This window comes from Pagrus major, chromosome 11, assembly GCF_040436345.1.
Source record: "Pagrus major chromosome 11, Pma_NU_1.0".
NCBI classification, from domain to species: domain Eukaryota; kingdom Metazoa; phylum Chordata; class Actinopteri; order Spariformes; family Sparidae; genus Pagrus; species Pagrus major.
The window spans coordinates 5,656,607-5,676,045 of record NC_133225.1 but is presented as its reverse complement, the minus strand read 5'-3'; the positions used below and the strand labels follow the sequence as shown (position 1 = coordinate 5,676,045).

Sequence of the window (19,439 nt, the reverse complement as noted above, 5' to 3'; positions counted from 1 at the left end):
CACAGTGGGGGCACGTCAGCACAGGAAGCCGAACGGAGAGGAAAGAAAAAAGAGAAAGAGAAAACATTTCCAGAGCAGTTTCTTGCACTCGCTGTCGAGACTAAAAATAGATGCTGTGAGTGAGAAAGTGACGGTGATGTGATGGTGATACGCCACAAAGGTAGATGTTTTGGGGATGTCGTGGAGAAAAACAGCACAAGGTTGGCAAAGGTTTCATAACGAAGGAGACTCCTTTGCTAAAAACAGCAGTGTGTTGCAACAAACCTTCATGTCTGCTGACTGCTGGGAAATGACTAACAGATTGTGGAATTTCCCTGTTTCTCTCTCGTAGGCCTGAGTTTCACAGCAAACAGTTGTTGCATTAATTTATTACCATCACCAGCCTACGTCTTCAGGTCACCACTCGCTGTGTTTGAGCTGGTGATGTGGAAACATTTCATGTCAGTCAACATTCACTGAATAAAGTAAGCAACGATTTCTGCAAAGCGTCTGTTAAGCTTAAACTGAACTCATGGTGGGTTCAATGTGAGGTCCTGCAGTGTTAAATACTTATTATCTATATATGTTGGGTCAGTTATGTTGTAAGTTATTGATAATAACAATAATAATATTTCATTTATATATCACTTTTAAAAACAAAGATGCAAAGTACAGAAAAATACAAAGTGTGATGGACAAAATTAGATCAATTATTTTAAATAATTACAGCAAAACACTGTAAGTTAGGAGAAAGTCACACCATATTGAGATTCATTCATATTCAGAACAACATTGTCCTGCCCTGCACTCCAGAAACTGCAGTATGCTTTTTCAAAGTTAGCATCCAAACAAAACATAATAACAAAGTACATTTTAATAATATCTTTATTTATAACAGTGCTGTAACTGGGGTTAACTGGCTCTACCCTGCAATACAAGAAACATCCTGGTTCTGAGGCCCTCAGTCTTTTAGCACTACATCATCTATACATTCATCATGTACATATTTAAGACCCTTTTCTAGCAACATTTTTGAATTTTGTCGGCTTGAAACACTGAAAAGTCTGCTGGAGAGTTTTCAACCTTGCAGAATTAGCACTAGGTCATTTGCTAACGCTAGGTATCTACAGCTAATGAAATCTGCTAACAGTGGTTGTCATTTCAGCTACTTTTATTTACTTTTGGGTGAAATTAAAGAAATACTGTTTTGTAAAAAGGTTTAGTGAAGGTGGGTGGTAAATCTAGCTTTGCCATCATTACCCATCCATCTGACCAACATGTGATGTGTTCAGCCGACTCAAACCCGCCCTCCTGTTCCTGTTTAGGGAAGTCGGCTGCTCTGAAAGGACGGACTTATATGTGGTTAAAGATTGCTTTGTGACTTGTTAACACATTACTGAGCACTGTAGCATTTCAAAAGTTTCTAAAATTCACAAAGAAGAAATGTTTTGCTCATTATCGGTGTTTATATTGTTTATATTGCCCAAGAACCTTTCAAAACCCACAAGAACACAGTTTCCTCACACAGATGCAAAATCTGAAGAGTCCCACGACTTCTCGTACAAAGCACTCTGATCCAAGTACAAAAAAAAAAAAAAAAAATCTTGGAGAAGTTGTGGGGAGAGGACAGGTCTACACTCCGCCTAATTAAATGGCATGTCTCCTGCTATTCATGAAGAGCACTTATTAAAACAAGCATTCACATCCAATCCACTAGATAAATGACTTTACACCAAGTGCCATGAAGCCCATTAAAATTGCTTCTTTAGAGATGGATCGGGTCCAAACACACAATCAAAGGATTTGACTGGGATTATCTCAGATTAGAAACACTCAGGGACAAATGAGGAGATGACAGGATATCATACATTGAAAGGATAAATTAGCAGTCACATACCAGACCAAATTTGTGATGGGTGTTAGGGAATAAAGAGCGGGGGAGGGGAGGGGAGGGGGGGGGGGGGAGATTGAGTGCTAAAAAGCAAAGGAACAGCTCTTTAGTTTTCAGTAAGCCCAATGATACATGGCCAATGTAAACCACAGTAAAAGCTTTTCCCTCTCCCCTCTAAAACCTCCTGCCATGTAAATAAAGTCCACATCAGGGAGAGAATCAACCGCCGAAGACGGAAAAACGGACACAAGTAACTCGGTTCATAACCTCACGGTGTTGCTGTGAATAATATATTGCGTTTCTCACACACCATGTTTCTCAAGTCTCACTGACATCTGAAGTGGTTTTACTCAACGTGGAACTACGCTTAAGAAAAAAACAGTCCTTTACTTCACATAGTAATCATTGGAAATCACATATTTTCAGTATAAACCGTGCGGCTGGCCTGTAAGTGTTTGTTTTGATATTATAAATTAACAATAAAGTGTTTTTTTAAGCATTTAATCAGTCAGAAGTGAATTTTCTCATCGGACTACAAGCAGAGGCTGAACAATCATCAGTTCTTCAGCCGCAAAAACTAGAAAAAACTATTGATTGCTGTGGGTAGTTAACCTTTTGGCAATTGCAGAATCCAGAATCTGCAATAAGCCAAACTATTATGACCACAGATATGAGGAACCGTGAGCTTAATTTTGAAATTAAATGTAAAAGAGCTCTTTTTTTTTCTTGCACGGTAGATATTTTAGTTCCGCTCTAATTTGAATATTTAAAAGTAAAAAGTAAAGCAGGCCTAGTGCTGATAAAACACTTTTCAGGAGGATAAATAATGTAGGCAGTGCTTAATGTTAGCATGTACTTCTTTGCATATTTTAAAACCAATGAGGACCTCTGTTCTATCGCATTAAAGGAAGGCTTTTGCTTTCTCCCAGACGGCAATAAAAAGGTATTTTAGAGGGTTTGCACATTAAAGAAGTGCGACCTCTGAACTCAACATAATCTCCTCTGTCATACGCTCACTTGTCAGGCTCTTTTCTCCCTTTTGTGCGATGACTAGGTGTCACGGGCAGTTGGAAGCGGTATCGTTACCTGCAGCGCTGGAAAAAAAGCTCAGTTCATCCACTCTTTGATGTGTTTCAGCGTCTTTAATGATGAATGATGTGACTTACAGATTGTCTTTGTGTCAGATTTCATTGGAGTTTCACCGCCGTAGACTAAAGGTTCATAAGTTCACTATCAGTTAAACTGAAGCTCCGTATTTTGGATATTGTATCGGGTTGAAACAGAACAGATTACGTCCCGCGCTTAACATCTACCATTAATGAAAATATAGTAAAAAAATCAGGCTAGTAGGTAAATAAGTCTCACAGCAAAAACTACTTTCAGAACATAAAGATTTTTTTTTTTATTTTTCGGTCAAACAGAAACCTTTATTCTGTATATTATTGGATAAGGAAGTATAAAACGCTTTATCTGCTGTGCAGATTTTTCCAAAGAGCTGTGGCTCTGGGTTTTTTAATCATGTGTATTGATTCTGACTGTTGTTATGTATTTATCGTCTGTTGCCATTTTAAGCTATCTGCTCTACATAAGGAAATTGGAAGTTGGAAGCTAGTTAGCACATTAGCATACTCAACTCAGAAAGTGGTAGCTAGCATACCTTAGCTCCTACAAGGAAAGTGAAAGCTAGAAAGATAGGCGATCAAGGTCCAACTAAAAAAGCGGAATCAAATCAAATCAATTTTATCTATATAGCCCAAAATCACAATCACATTGCCTCAGTGGGCTTTACAATCTGTACGGTGGACGACATCCTCTGTCCATAGACACTCGATTCTAGTGAAGAAAACAAAAAAAAAAATGGAAGAAACCTCAGCAGGAGCCACAGAGGAGGGATCCCTCTCCCAGGACGGACAGACATGCATAGATGTCACATGTACAGAACAGATCAACAAAAAGGTAGAAGGACGGGTTATATATATATATATATATATATATATAAATAAAAAATATACATATGCTATACGTAAGGAAACTGGAAGCTAGTTAGCATATTCAACCCAGAAAGCACTCAGAAAGTGGAAGCTAGTATACCTTAGCTCCTGGGGTTAGGCTTCGTCCACTAGATGTACCTTTTTGTTCATGTTTAACTGGCTCATCTTACAGGACAGTGGATTGATTGCACGTTACACCGTGATTCAAATCACCAAACAGACGTGTGTAGGGAGCGTTCACGTCACCGACGGGCCTGTGTAGCCACTGGAACTGAAGTGACATCACAAACCAATTCTAGCGTCCGCCCACAGAGATACTGATCCAGTCAAATTACTGTCACTGTTAGTCAGTATCACAGATCCACCACTCACCCTGGTGAATACTAATATAGAGGCCGGTAACCCAGCAGAAAAACAGAAATATCTTATTTCTGGAAATTTCAGTTTTGACCACATAAATTAAAATAAAAGTCAAAACAAACACCATGGAAACAAATATCTATACTGTTTTCTGAACAAAAAAATTTCAGTTTGACTTCAACACACCTCCACACACACACACACACACACACTCACACACACACACACACAGTACATCTCAGTGGAGTACTGAAAGCCTCTGATCACTCCACTTGATCACAGCTTTAGGGTGTCAGCTGCGTTTAAGATAGGGAGAATTTGTCATTGGCTGCTGCCAACTTTCTCACTGTCATCCAATTTTTACTGCCTTGATTTACAGCAGACGCCGACAATTTGAGTGTGAATGAGGGCGTTTCGCAGACACATAACTCCATATCTAACACCTTCTCATAAACAATAAACTGCTCAAGTTATTTTGTTCTCGTCTCATCCGCCACTATTAACAAGGCTCCATTAACAAGCACTGCGGGGAACACATCTGATATTTTGGAGTATTCTCTTGAAGCTACGTCTGCTGCAGAAAATAAAAACAGTTATTGTCACAAAGTTCTGAAGCGAAGGTCGGATGTTCAAGGTTGCAACGCGGTTTAAATATTCAGACTTGACCATGTAAAGCTTCGGGAGGTAGAGAATTTTCACTCCATTAGAGAAGGGGACAAGCATAATTATGAAAATGAGATAAGGGAGAATCAAAATGACCTGATTGAAAAAAGAGAAAAAAGTCCTCCAGTGCAGAACTTGGTTTGATTGATTCAGAGCAGATGAGCCCAGGGCTCCACTGTTGGCAGCCCAGGGTTCATGCTGTAATGATAGCTTTATAATTAAGATTAAAGACCAGAGAGCACAGACAAGACACTCGAGTGGTGTTGGGGGCTTCTCCGATGACACTGGGAATAATTGGAGAGAAGTATCTACAATCCCTGCCTCCCAAAAGAGTGCGACACTGTGGGTAGCACTATATGCAAACACTGGATGTGACTGTAAATTGGAAAAGAGAGCTGAAACATCAAGATCGCTGAATTCTGTCCAGATAACGTACGATTATCTGCGTCACTTGCAGATCTAAAAAAAAAAAAACAGGAAGAGGTTGATTTATGTATTACTGTAGTGTATAATTTTTAAAAAATTGAAGCAAAAGGCATGTGTTAAACAGCAGATTATGTGTGATTATGATGATTCGCTCTTTACACGGGGCAGATTGGAGAGCCATCTGGGCAGCAGTTCTGACTGAGACAGACTGACTTCTGTTACTAATGAGTTGGACAGCACGAAAAGAACAACCGCATCCTCCACAACTTTCCTCTTTCACGTTCGAGGACATGACGACACTGTTTTTTTGGTCTAATGTTTTTTAAGCGTTTCACCTGGAAATCGAGCGAGTGAGAAAAATCTCCGCCACATATACATCCTTTTGTTAAATAACATTATCAGTCGGGCCGTCTGCTTTTCAGCGTTTCGCCGCGGCTTGTCAGGGTTCGTGTTCAAAGTGGCCATCATTCCTCACCTTCGCTGACATCTCCTATCTGATGAGGGTGAAGTCAAGTCGCTTAGATGACTAATAATCATATCAAAGGTGCCGTGTCATGCAGCAGATTTAAATAAGAGGGTTTGGGGGAGCATTTGCATGCATCTGTATGCCCGGGCTAAGAGGCTAATGTCATAAAGTACGGCGCAGACATGATTTAATGTAATCTGTCATGTCATATGCTAATCTTCAGTCCTCTCCAGTAACATACAGCGTGTTAGCATGGGGAGATTTCAAGGTGCACTACAGAAATTCAGAGGTGCAGCATCAAACAGTACGAGACTACCTACTAACGTCAGGGACATACATTTCTCTGTTTATTTTCATTAGTTACTGTAGTTTCTGTTGCTGTAAAGATAGAGATGAAGGTCACCTTAGTTAGCGGTAAGCTCTACTTGAATGTTTAAGGGCCTTACAGCATTAACATTCAAGGCTTTGTAAATAAAATTGTCACCTACAGCCACTGAGAACTCTTTCACAGCCCTACCTGACAGTAAAAAGCTGCTTTTAGGCCCACTGTAAGATATAACGCTCATCAAATCCAGTAGAAGTAAGAAAAGAAAAGATAAACAAGATGGCTGTCACATCTGTGGTGTTGAATGGGGTTCAGCGTAGTTTGGTGCAGTGGATTTCATTATTTTGTAGTCAACATGCACAGCTCCACCCACAATTTACGATGTCAAAACATAATAATATGCAACATAATGACAGCAGTCTCATTATTATATGTATATACAGTGTGCTGTATATGTATAGATATATACATATACAGCCATGTTTGCTGGTGAGCAGCCTGCAGAGGCTCTCCCTGGTCGGTCATCATGTCAGCAGGGTGGACGGTGGAACTAAGGGGAGAGCACGAGACCTGTCTGTCACGCCCTCATGATCGAGCTCATTACTGGCTGGTGAGAAGAAACAGCCAGCGACATTTTGTGCCACTGAGGTCACCTAGTCTGTCTACAGATAAAAACTAGAGTTAGCAGTTACCAGGACTGTGAGGTAAACAAGGAGAAATTATATATTAAATTAATAAAATTAATTCAGAATTAGAGACACATGAAAGACGTACTCCTGCATGTTATATTAATTACACATATTTACGACGCTCCCTTTTGGCTGAACTATTTTTCAGACGTAACACTAAGTGAATTTTTTGCACAAATTCTGCAGCTGCATTGTATTTGAGCCATATTTTGAAAGTTCAAATTTTTTAAAAAGTTGAAATATGTCTGAAAATGCACATTAGCATGAATCCAACATATGATTAGCAAAGAAAACAAAAAACACAAAACATTGATTAAAGTCTACCCATAATTTTGCGTGCAGTCATGTGACTAAACTAAGCTAAGCTAAGTGTACACAAAATCACTGTGCAGCACCATACTGCACCAGCTGTATGGACATTCTTGTGAGCCACGATGGATCGTTTTGTAACTCATCAAGCAACAGACTCTGACGGTGCCTCCACCTCAGAAACCACCGGAGAAATTACAGGTGGTGACGCCGACTCGCCCAACATTAGCCGTGCTACGGCTGCTCCTGACTTGTTTATACATGACACAATAAGCTGCCCTACATGCCACTGTAGGCCCAGTTTAATATGTAACTTATGTGTAGGCAGCCCTTTCTCCGTCTCTCAGATAAGGTGTCGTTGGCCTGGAAAATTTTTAAAAACCCAATCTACTCCACCCCTAAGATACCCGACATGTTTCTTGTCAGACTTGTCAAACAGTGGCCCTCACACTGTACATGTCCTGTGACTCTCAGAATAATTGAAAAACACATTATGCATTTTGGTGGTGAGAGTTCGGGGTCTTTGTTGTGGGAAAGGCCCCTTCATTATACAGCTGCGTCATATTTTATGCCATTTGCTGCATTTAAAGCGTTTGCAGGAGTGACTTTCAGGGTAAAATCAATGTCGGATACAGCGCACGTCCTTTGGTTTTGGTTGGTCACAGACAACAGATAACTTGATTCTGCAGTTGAATCACTGATTTGTCTTTTCTCTTTTGTTCCGTGGCCATTTCTATTAATTCAAAAATGTTTTGCAGTGAAGCAAACACAAAACAATGAATCATAAACTGATACAACACCGGTGCATTTGCCTCGTTCATCAGTTGCTCGATGTGACCTTTTCTTGATGGAGGTAACTTCTTTTTTTCTTTTTCCTCTTTTTCATACAAAGTGCAATTTTCACACACTTTTGTATCATCGGCTCTCGGCACACGTGGTGGGAGAGAAAAAAAAAAAAAGAGCTAAATTTGGTCACGAGTGGCACCGCTGCCAAAATACCAAAAGAATGAAAAATAAATTCATCGGAGGAAAATGTCAGGTACGAAGCTGTGAGAGGGACTTTGGAGGTCTGACAAGACACAATTACAGACCGGCCCCCCACAGAGGACCGGGATGTGGTATTTTCATGTTGGTAGTCTCTCAAGTAAGCCCACAGCGGCGTGGCACACCCTTCTTTGATCCATGTGGAGGAGGTGTGTGTGTGTGTGATGCATCCCTTTTTTTTTTTTTCGCTGCTGATATAGTGTGGGAATGAATGTCAGGACAAAGTCAGCAAAGGGCCAGCCCCTCCCGAACGCACTCCCGATGCACACGAGCATTAAAATGTGTAAACCTGCAGAACGGCGAGCCTTCTGTCCGTTGTTGATGATCTCTGTGAGGGAGGACACGCTGTGAATAACTGTGAAATGGCCGCATCGAGCACACGTCACGAGGTTACCGACTACAATATGATGTAGGATGTAACATATATTATCGTAAAAAAAAAACTCCCATGTTTCCTTGTCTCCTCAAAATATACCAAATATTCTCCCATCTATATTCTGATATATAGAGTTTATACTCTCATCTAATAATCTTTCTAATTATTCATAGCCTGAGGACAGCCTGATAAATTGCCTGTGGTAATTAAAATGATTAAGTGAGAAGTGCAGAATGGTAATTTATCCCTTGCATGACAGAGTTAAGTAAACCTGGTTATAAAACTTGCCTAATTAGCCTCGCTGTCATAAAATAGAGCAGGACGGTAAACCGGTGAACAGGTAGTTAGAGGGAGTGAAGGATCTGATTGCAGAATAGTTTCACCTTCACTGACTAAAACACTTCATGTGTTGTTTTGCTCAATATACCATCGTGTTGTGTGCTACCGGCACATGAGAGGCTTGAAAGGAAATGGTGGGCATGAAAATGTGAATGTGACGTAACGGGGGAATTTGTTAACCACAAAATGCTTGATGTTGAGATTTAATTGGCACTGAAATATTTTACATTAAAAATAAAATCCTTCTTAATTCATGTGGTCTGAATTCTCTATTTGAAATTTTCAGTTGTTAATTGAGGGTCAAAATTCAAGTAAACAATATTCAGAAACTTAATTTAAATTTCTAAAATACAGTCACATCTAACCAAGGACATGCAATCCAGCCCTGAATGGAACAGATCTGACTTTTAGCCCATCAGATTACATTCAATCAGTAGTATGATTAAAAAAATCTAAAAAAAAAAAAAGGCTGAGTAAAAAGTGTCAGGACTGGATGTAAATGTCCTCTTCTATTCAGTTAGCTCTAATTCTGTGTTCCTGTGTCAGTTGTTTCTTTTCTCTTCCTATAAAACATTTCTGATGAGTAATCTTGAACTCGACACCAACGTCACAGTGGGAGGTGTGTGGTTGGATATCCGTTGGTAAAAAAACTTTACATTTGGGTTTACATTTCCAAAGAACGTTATAAAGTGGAAGCAAACGACCTTTCCTCCCCCAAACTGTTTCCAGTGAGTTCATTAATCTGAGACGTGACAGCAGACAGAAGTGATGCCAGGCTGCCGGCCTGACTGGATCACCGGTCACCTCTCATCTTCCTTCCTGGGAGGAACTGAATAGATCCAAACGCTGATGGTGTCATTATCATATAGCCGTTATATTATGCAATTAACATTTACTTTATAATAAATCATAAAACTCTGCCAGTTTCAGGTCTAATTTATTAATTTCTCCCTCCTCCTCCTCTTTCTAATCTAAGAATACTGGTGAGGTAGGTGTTGGTAAAGTTTTGTATCTCGCCACAGCGTGATATCAATATTATCAAGTAGCTAAAAAAAAAAATTGAGAAAAAAAATCAAGTCAAGCTCAACTCAGCTGACTCCAACCAGCTTCATCTTCAGCTGTGATTACTTTTCACGTTTTCATGATTTCATTTATGTACATCTAAATCTACCTCTGATCTCTTTATAGAGGCTGATGTTCAGTGGAGAAACAATGTGGGTTAGTTAGTAATTAGTCATTAGGTAAACACATCCACACTTCCATCCGGCCGCATATTGGTCAAGTGAACTTACTGCTGCACTAACTGAATGTAGTCAGTCCAGTTAGGCGCTGCCAGGTGAGAGCACATCCACTGAGAAACACTGGTGACCGTCTTCAAGGGAGCAGGATTATGGTCAAGTCCAATTTTTGAAAGAAAAGTGTCTGAAGGGCTCGTAAACGTCGTCAAAGCTGTCAATATTTCCAAAGCCACACCCTCTTTTTTTGCAATCCAATCCCATATACGTCCACACATACCCCATATATGTGCTCGAGCTAACGTTAAGCTAATGTTGACTTCGGTTTCACTACAAGCTGGTCCTGGGTGTAACTCTTTGTTGCATTTTGAGGAAACTTAACATTCCAGCAAATTCAGCCAAATGCATTGCGTTTGTTAGCATTAGCTTGACATTTGTCAAACTCAGTCCTCACTCAACAGCCTGTTTGCATGTAAAAAAAACAACATTCAGCTTCTGTTTGCTACACAAATTATAATTTAGTACAATATTTCAGTGCTATTTAAATTCAAACATCAAGTCGTTCGTGTTATTATGTTTTGCAAAGATGTGCAGTTGCTCATAAGAATAAAATCTTTTCTGCCTAAATCTGCTTCCATAACTAACAGATGTGGCATTTTGGAAGCTAATTTCATTTCATTTGTAAGTTCGATGAGTGTTTACAACATTTCCAATCAGTCTTTGTTAGTCTGAGATAACGGCAGCCATGTTTGATACCAGTATAATAAATATCTGTTTCTCTTCTGTATGTTTTCTGATATCGTCTGTCTCAGTCTGTCAGGCCTCTCCTCAGTTAAGGTTAGCGTCTCTTATCTTGTCCTGTCTTTGAAGTTAAATTGTAAAGTCGACAAACAACATGTCGCAGCCGGCAGAGACACACACAATAACCTTTTCCCAACATTGCCAATCTCAGCACGGGTCTGTCACATGCTCAATTGCATTGCATGTGACACTACACTCGGGGGCAGATTTCTCTCAAATATGATTTGAGATGATTGAAAGCTTTTTGATTTAAAAGTGTATTCTCTTAAGCTAAGTGCTCTCAGAGACCATCAAGGAAATTTAATTGCCTCACTTAGAGAAAAAAAGCCGGTTTTCTGACCCAAATGATATCAGATCTTAACATCTCAATAGAAACACATGGAATTGGATGGTCAACTGGGCGCCTAATGTCATTGGGAAATGCAATTTTCTGATGGCATTTCCTACGTCTGTCTCACCGAGAGCACAAGATTGATCAAAATCTTAATGAGCCATTTTCAGAAGTGGACTTTGGCTTTGGCTTTATGGTAGATTATGAAGCCAAACGACCATGAATGTTGACCTTATAAAAGGAAAGTTTCTATATTCGAAGGAAAGTCGGCCTGACGTGACCACTCAGTCACCGTGCGCCGGCACAAAGGATTAAAACATTTCATAAAGAAAGAGTGGAATATATGAACAATATGAATTGTGCTCTGTCTACAAACACAAATGTATTTTTTTCTAAGTTTCATAAGCTTAGACGCTGAGCCGAACTGTCTTTTCCCCTTCATCTGCTCCGTCTCTAACATCAGGCTCGATTACATCAAACTGAACCGAGCACACAAATGTTCCACATGTTACCAGCATGATGTGAAAACTGGCCAGCAGCCTGCTTAGTCGTAGGTAAATGCCAGGCTGAGGTTCATCATCCCAACCTCAGACAGTCCAAGAAGAAAAAAGTCTGGCGAGGAGCATAAAAAAGATTGTTGTTCAAACAAGGAGAAGAAATGTTTCGAGCAGATGAGAACCATTACGCTCAAGGGCACAGCTTTTTTTCTGTCAGGCTGTGCATTCATGTCGTCGATATTCCAACTAAAAAGACAAACGGCAAAGAAATGTTGTTCATTCATGTTCAAACCACTCAACACCCTCAGCGCCATCACGCTAAACTTGGCTCGGCTCCAGGGAAACAGGAAATAACACCGGTATGGCGATGTTAGCTAATGCTGTCGTCAAAGAAGTGCACCGGCCCATTACAAAAGCCTCTGTAATATTTATTTTTGATTATATTCATTTTTTTTATTATTCTCTGCCTGTCACTCACGACCACTTTGTGATTCGCTGATGCTGAAAAGGTTAATTGGGCTAAATGCTTGCACCCCGGCTTTAATGGGTACTGTGAAATAGATTGTCATGAATTATAAAAGGCTGTATTCTACCTTTATGCACCATTTATTTATTTCAAGTCTATTCCATTTTTCTCTTACACGGTCATCCTACCATGACTGCTATGAAATGTCAAGGCACTGCGGTTCAGACCACTCCTGCCTTCTTAATACTGGTTTCTTGTGTTTGAGAAAAGTCAAACTTATTTTACATTGAGGTCGTAAATAAACACCTACATGGAAACTGTGAACCAAATACTGGGCCTGTGAAGGAGCGAGCAAAAGGCTTGATGTTGGACTTGGACCACACACGCACATTATGTGAGGGATTGTTACTGCTAATTGTACAGCCACTAGTAAAAGTAGGCAGCGGGGTGAAGAAGCAGGCTTTTAGCTCGGTATTATGAGAATCTGTAGGAGTGTTTATCCACTCTGCACTCTAAAGAGTCCAGTGGCTTTTGTATTTCACGCCTGGCATTGACTGAACATTGTTATACAGTAAGAGGACAATGAGACCGGCCAATGCAAAACACATTTTGGTGATTGTGAGTCCAGCTGACGAGGGTGAAAGGTGACACGCAGCTGTACATGGTGGTCTGTTTTGGCTCTGAACTAACTGTATGCTGGCGTACGCACAGCTGGGCCGACTCCGCCCCTGCCAACACGCTGTATGATCCAGCGAGCATCACCTCGCTGTTAGACCACAACAACACTTAGAAATCTCTCCAGCGTGGACTCTTCAAACACTTTCAAACATTACATTATAAACCTGCTGCACATTTCAGGGACTATTTATACCCGACAGTAACAGTAACAGCCCGGTGCTGCATGATGTCTGTACTTCAGTCATTTCAGTACATTTACCAGGTCTGTCTTATTACAGAGTTTCTACCACAGCCTTATTCTTAGACTAAGAACATGTTGTTTTTTTCATGCAGTTAAAAACTAATGTATTAACAATGCCTTACAAATATTGACATGATTGATGTTCCTGCAAAAAATGTAATGTCTGCTGGTATGGTCACGCTGGTGTCTGTATGCTTGGTGGTTTCTCAGAGAGGTAAACTCTTTTCTCTTTTGATATTTCAAAGGTTTTCTAGCTCCAAAAGTTTCTATCAGACAAATTCTGACCAACAGCCAGTGCTGGCCCGATAACCCGATTGCCTCCTTGGTTACTGTTGCTAGGACGGACAAGCTTGACAATAACAATCATGGCAACGCTGGTTACAGTTTGCGATGGATGGATATTGTCAAGATGAAATTCTTTGAACGCAGACGCACAGTGAAGCCAAGTCATTCCGGTTTCAACTAAAAAGAGAGAAGCCTTGAACTAACAATAATTCAGCTCATCTTAGAAATATGTCAGCAACCAACCAATCTATCCTTTTCCAAATGTTTTCAACATTACCTCAGAAATATGGAGGAAGCAAACCTGGCTGAAGTTAAAGTTATGTATGCTAACCATCATACATGAGCTAGCTAGTTCACTGGTGTTTTGCTAAAATTGGATAATATAAAATGTGACTATATACAATATGATTTGTCCCTTAAGATTGTGGCGTTAGACGAAATTTGTTGTCGGGTTTTGGGAGCCAAACAAACACAAGCCCAGCAACATCTTTTAACCAAGCTTTTTCCAAGCCTGCTCAACTGCTATTGGAGCACAGAGCGAAAATGGGCGGGACTTAGGAAGGGTCGACTGTCAGAATCCCTCAGCTGTACTACACAACCACATTTTGATCACCGTACTCAGGATCCGTAGCACCCTCAGAGGCGGGAAGCAGCTTTGTTCTGTTAGTCTGTGTGTTAGCGTACATTAGCTTAGCAAACAAAATCAGACTCAGCTGTCAAAAAGTTCATTCAGATCAGTAATCCCATGCCAGCGGGGACTTTTGCAGTTGTCAGGGGGTTCATGGGGATATTGTTGAGTAAATGTCAGAAAACACATGAGCATGCAAGACGTCAATATGGAGAACTAAAATAGTTGAACCACCCGGCTTATTTCACCCCAAGTGGTCGCTGTATGAATGCAAACTTTACAAAACCTAAGAAAAAATAGACTGAGCCTTTACATTAATAACTCCAGGATCACTTTGTCTACTGCATGAACAAAAGCTTTAGATAACATTCAGGTTAAAGTCCATTCAGGTGATTACATTTGGAAAATGACTGAGGAACCCATCTTATGGGTACGTCAGACAAAAAAGGGCTGGGGACCACTGTTTTAGGTGACACCCTACATCTTTAGCTTTAATTGTCAGGCGTGGTGTCACCAGCAGTTTGTCATTACCACGACCACGTTGACTCAAACACTGTCCGTTGCGTTGCCATTTTGCTCTGCATTTTCACAACTTTCTCACTTCATTATTTGATGTCACTGAATGGGCAGCTGCTCCCATCACCCCTGACTATCAAGGTTGTTCTTGAGTATTGTGCACCAGTGAAAAGGCTTCAGATAATGAAACAACAGAATTAAGATCTGACTTCCTCCACAGACAAACAGTGAAACCTACAGCTGCTTGTCTCACGCACTGGTTGTGGTCTTTCAATACATTTGCAATAGGGATGCAACGGTACAGTTTTCCCACGGTTCGGTATACATCACGGTTTTTGGGCCACGGTAACGGTATGGTTTCGATATCTTAATATAAAAAACTACTCACACTAGCAAAGGCAATATTGCATGTAAAAATAATTAAAAGCAGATATAGTCAAACCACAAACTTATTATAAAAATTTAACACTTATCTTAATTGCCTTCCATAAAAAACATATGCAGTATCCAATCAAGTTAAACAGCAAACATTATTGTAGTATTGTACTGTATTGTATTGTATTGTTTGCCTTTGTGTATTGAACCTAACAGGGCGTATTGAACGGTTCGATAAAATATTGAATATTGTTGCATCCCTAATTTGCAACATGAACAACTCCAGTTTTATTTGTAACCCCGTGCAACACAACATTATTATTTTGATCTGTGCATTATGATGTTTACGAGACATCTCTGTAGATGAAGATAAGCAGGGATGAGCAATCTAGTGGAGCTCATCACAGACTGTCCTTGAGGCTTTGAAACAAGATCCATTTAGATTGTGTAGAGTAAAGGAATATGGCCTATAATATCTACAACGGCTTTGTAGATAATGATCAAATAAAGAGGTCTTAGGAAAATAGCTTGAACCCCAACGCTGATTAGGATCCAATTATAGGGTAAGAAAACGTCCCTAATTAACTTTAGGATGGAGTATTTCAGACTCCAACCAACGTACCGTTAATCTGTGATTTCATTTGATTCGGACAAAAAAATCGTCAGATGATCAACTGATGACAATCAATAACTTCATGGCCATGTAATATATATATATATCCCATGTAGGTTTTCATTACATTGTGCACTGCCCATCCCATTATATGTTTTCTTGTTGTTTATTGTATTTAACACACACTTTTAAATAATCTAATAAAGGCCGGGTGCCAAGAAACAACATTTTTTCTAGTCTTTTGTCAACAGCTCTGATGAAATGCTTCCACGTCAGTCATTTAGTAAAATATGTACAACTGGAATAACATTTTTAAATGTAAGATTTCTTTTAAAAACTTTTCATATATGGAAATGAAAGGTTTTCAGTGTAGAATAAATTATCCATAATGAGATGAATACTAAACACAAGTACAGACAGAATATGTTTAACTCATTTTTAAAACTCACACGATGATAAAATGACCGTCAGGTTAATCAAATTCCAGCAATTTTCAAAATGTCCTTCATCTATAGTTTTTATTCCATAACGACAGTTTTGTTATCGTTCAGGACAAACAGGGTCGAGTCAGTTACGTGACTGACTGTTGCTTCGGTCTGGTATCATTATAAAAAAAGAAAACAAAAAGGTCAACGAGAAAAGAGACTTAAAAACATTACTGAAATAAAAACCGATGGAGTTAAATCAAAACTAGTGAATCACATTTTACATTGAGCTGAGTTTTAAAAGGTGAAGACACTATTTCACATTTTCATGATTAACTTCCGAGTATTTTGCCATATATTTAAATATTTCATATCTTTATTTTATTTTTTATTTAATATTGACCACTTTGGGCTTCCATATCCACATGCAGTACAGCTTTAAACTGCAGTACAGCGCGGCTACTAGCCTCACGTTTATGCCGTCTCACCTTGTTGTCAGCGTCCAACTGTCTTGCAGACTAAAATGTGATTACTATACCTTATTTGCACTGACAGTAGAGACAAGTACAAACATTTCTGACTATGTTTTTGTGGACCGCCTTCAACTATGGAAATGTGGCATTATCTCAATACATCCAGTACATAGATGGAATATCTAACTGGTACATGATTCATAAACAGGAAATTACACTGTTGATACAAGTGAAAGATCTCTGAAAAGCCGCCGAAGATGACTGAAATATCTAACAACCAGCAGCAAAATCACACAAAAACTGATTCCACATGGATGATATCAAATCGAGGTGTAACAAACAAGACGGAGTTAACACCAGCGTGTTCCTTTAGAGTCATCCCAGAACTGTAAGGCCCACTACGGTGTTTGTTTGCCATGTAGTAATGAACTAGCTTGATTCACTAAAACCGAGCTGCGGCCGTCACACTGTGACAGCAGAGCTCACAGCTGCCTGGGAAATAAGATAAACTATTAGCAGATGAGAAACTGAGCTATCTGTTCCATCTCGCTTGAATCAGGAACTTGTTTGCCTCCGCACAACCTTCAGGAAATGCACGGGGCCTCGGCTGGTACCACGAAATGACGCCCAGACACAGAGCGCAATTAAGCCCTGCGTGGCATGGGCAGCCATTATGTATGAAATCAAATTACCTTCATTAACCTGCCAAGTTGGCTGAAGGCGTCACTACCCACTGGTTCTTTCTCCGCCCTCGCGGAGGAAGATGAATGACAAACCAAAAGAGGTGCAGCATGCTGATATCCCTGTGGAGTTCTAATACAACATCCCCTCCCAAAATTTTCTAATGCATTCATACTCATGGAAACCATTTCTGCTGCCTCCACCACGTATGTTTTAATGTTGCACAATGAAATGCATGGCTCGAAAACAATATCGCACGGTATGAGATAATTAGCTCTCCTAGCTTGACAAATGGGCCGATACCTATGTGCATACATGCTTTTGAGCGCCGCCTTCATGAATAGGCATTGTGCTGCATCCCCCAGCTGTAATACATATATTTATTGCCATAACTCTTAACCGCCTGAACAATAGCTGCACAGAAGAACTAGCTTAAAATGTGCCATACCGCCAAATAAAAAAGGTGCAGTGAATAAAGACATGGGATCATAGAGGTGACTCGTGGCCACATCACAGTCATAGAAATAGATGTTGTTTTAAAAGTACCCAGACTTTCTATCACTGACCTCATTTTTCCAGCACACAGGATGTCAAACAGTGTTGACTTTACACTCTTAAAAGGGAAAGAAAATCTCCCCCTCACAAATGGTTATTCCTCGTAGGAAAACAGGAATCAAGTTAACAACAAAATGCAATCCTGTCTGGTCGTGCAAATAATCATTTGGCCTTATGTAAAATTGCAGGCAGAGGCACCGGGGGGAACTGATATTTGTGGTGACTGGCTATCAGAGGCAGCATCAGAGGTAAGTGATTCTATTTAGATAGATAATAAATATGCGGTCATGGGGAACCTATATCCAAAACCCACATAATGACTTTCTGCTGTGGCTGGAGGAGGAGGTTGCCGATCAGTCCTTTACAATATTTACAGCAATTTGCTCCCCTTCATCCCTCTCAGTGCTAATTCTATTTCCTCTTCATTACGAACACCATATTTTTAATGAGAGGGGGCCTTTTCCCAGTCGAAACGTCTCCTCAATTCTTGTATTTATCAATCACACGGAGGCTTTTAGGCTGCAGGCACACGGGTATCACATGGTGAAATCAGTCTTGAATTCCACTTAGCCGATGCACTGAGTGATTTGGGGGAATTAGCCTGAATACTGTTTTGAACGACGGCCATGTAACAGTTCTGAGACGACACAGGAGAAAAGCCCCCCGAACTTAAAATATGTGCTCTATCATTTGTTTTAAAAGATACTGACTGAAGTGGTTCACGTTGAATTTGGACTTTGCATGTTTATTTATTCAAATTCACCTCCAAATTTTTGGGAGCTTTGATAACTAATACATTATGTATGAGGGGCAAATAATGCTTTGTCTGAACTGATTTATTGTGACTAACAAAATTTCATGCCCGTGCCACCTGGAGCTGGCCGATGTATCAATATAATGTAATATCCTCGGATGAGAGTAGATATTATCTGGGATTTTGGCCGTCGTATTATTGTGATGCGGTCTAAATGTTTTTCTTTTCCCCGGTCCTAAAAGCTGCATTACAGTTAATGAAACAATTTTCCTTATTAGACTCTTCTAGCTGAGTGAAATGAAACATGCATCCCCCTGCTCGCCCAGTCATCATATTCACGCTCCTAATGATAATTTCTAAAACCTTTCATATCTTCTGACGCGCCAGTAGCCATCGCCAAAATATCAGCGCATTACTGATATCAAGGTGGAAGTACTTAGGGGTTTTTTGTTCAGTATTGCACATCCTACTACAGGTGAAATGTATGGTGTGTCATCAGAAAAGCTGCCGTCTGGATGTGCATGTGCGATAAAAATGTGATTTTTACAGGCATAAATGCAGAATATCTGCGTCTGATGGTTCTGTGGAGGCTTCATGTGAAGTAAACCTGCAAATGTGCCATTTGGCATTTTTCTGCGACGATGTTTCAGCCAGCTACAGATAACAGTTTATAATTTGCGAGATGCAGACTAAAAATAAGGAACAATTCTTTTTTGGGTTAAAAATTAAATTAGTTTTATAGGTTTGAAAGCAAGTCTGGGGGTTTATGGCTGAAAGCGAAGTGAAAGTGTATCACTTGAAAAGGTTTTAAAATTTGAGCAAAAGATCTCGACAGGAAAACTAGAATGGCATTCAGTAGAGTGCATACCTCTGCCAAGGCCAAACAGTCCCCTTTAGTTCAATCAAGTCTTGTCCAATATCAAATAAAACATATTTATATCTGCTAGATCAAACTGTGTTCACTCACAGATACCAGCCACCTAAAGGCAGCTGATTGTTTTTAAATCATGCATTACTCCCTGAGAAA

The 19,439-nt window shown here is 39.9% G+C and overlaps 1 protein-coding gene across 1 annotated transcript in view; it reads right to left on the bottom strand.

Annotated features, from left to right (window-relative positions):
* The window catches only part of LOC141004391 (uncharacterized), a 130,176-nt gene that overhangs the window by 73,296 nt on the left and 37,441 nt on the right, over window positions 1-19,439 (bottom strand). The gene's annotated exons all lie outside the window — the stretch shown is intronic.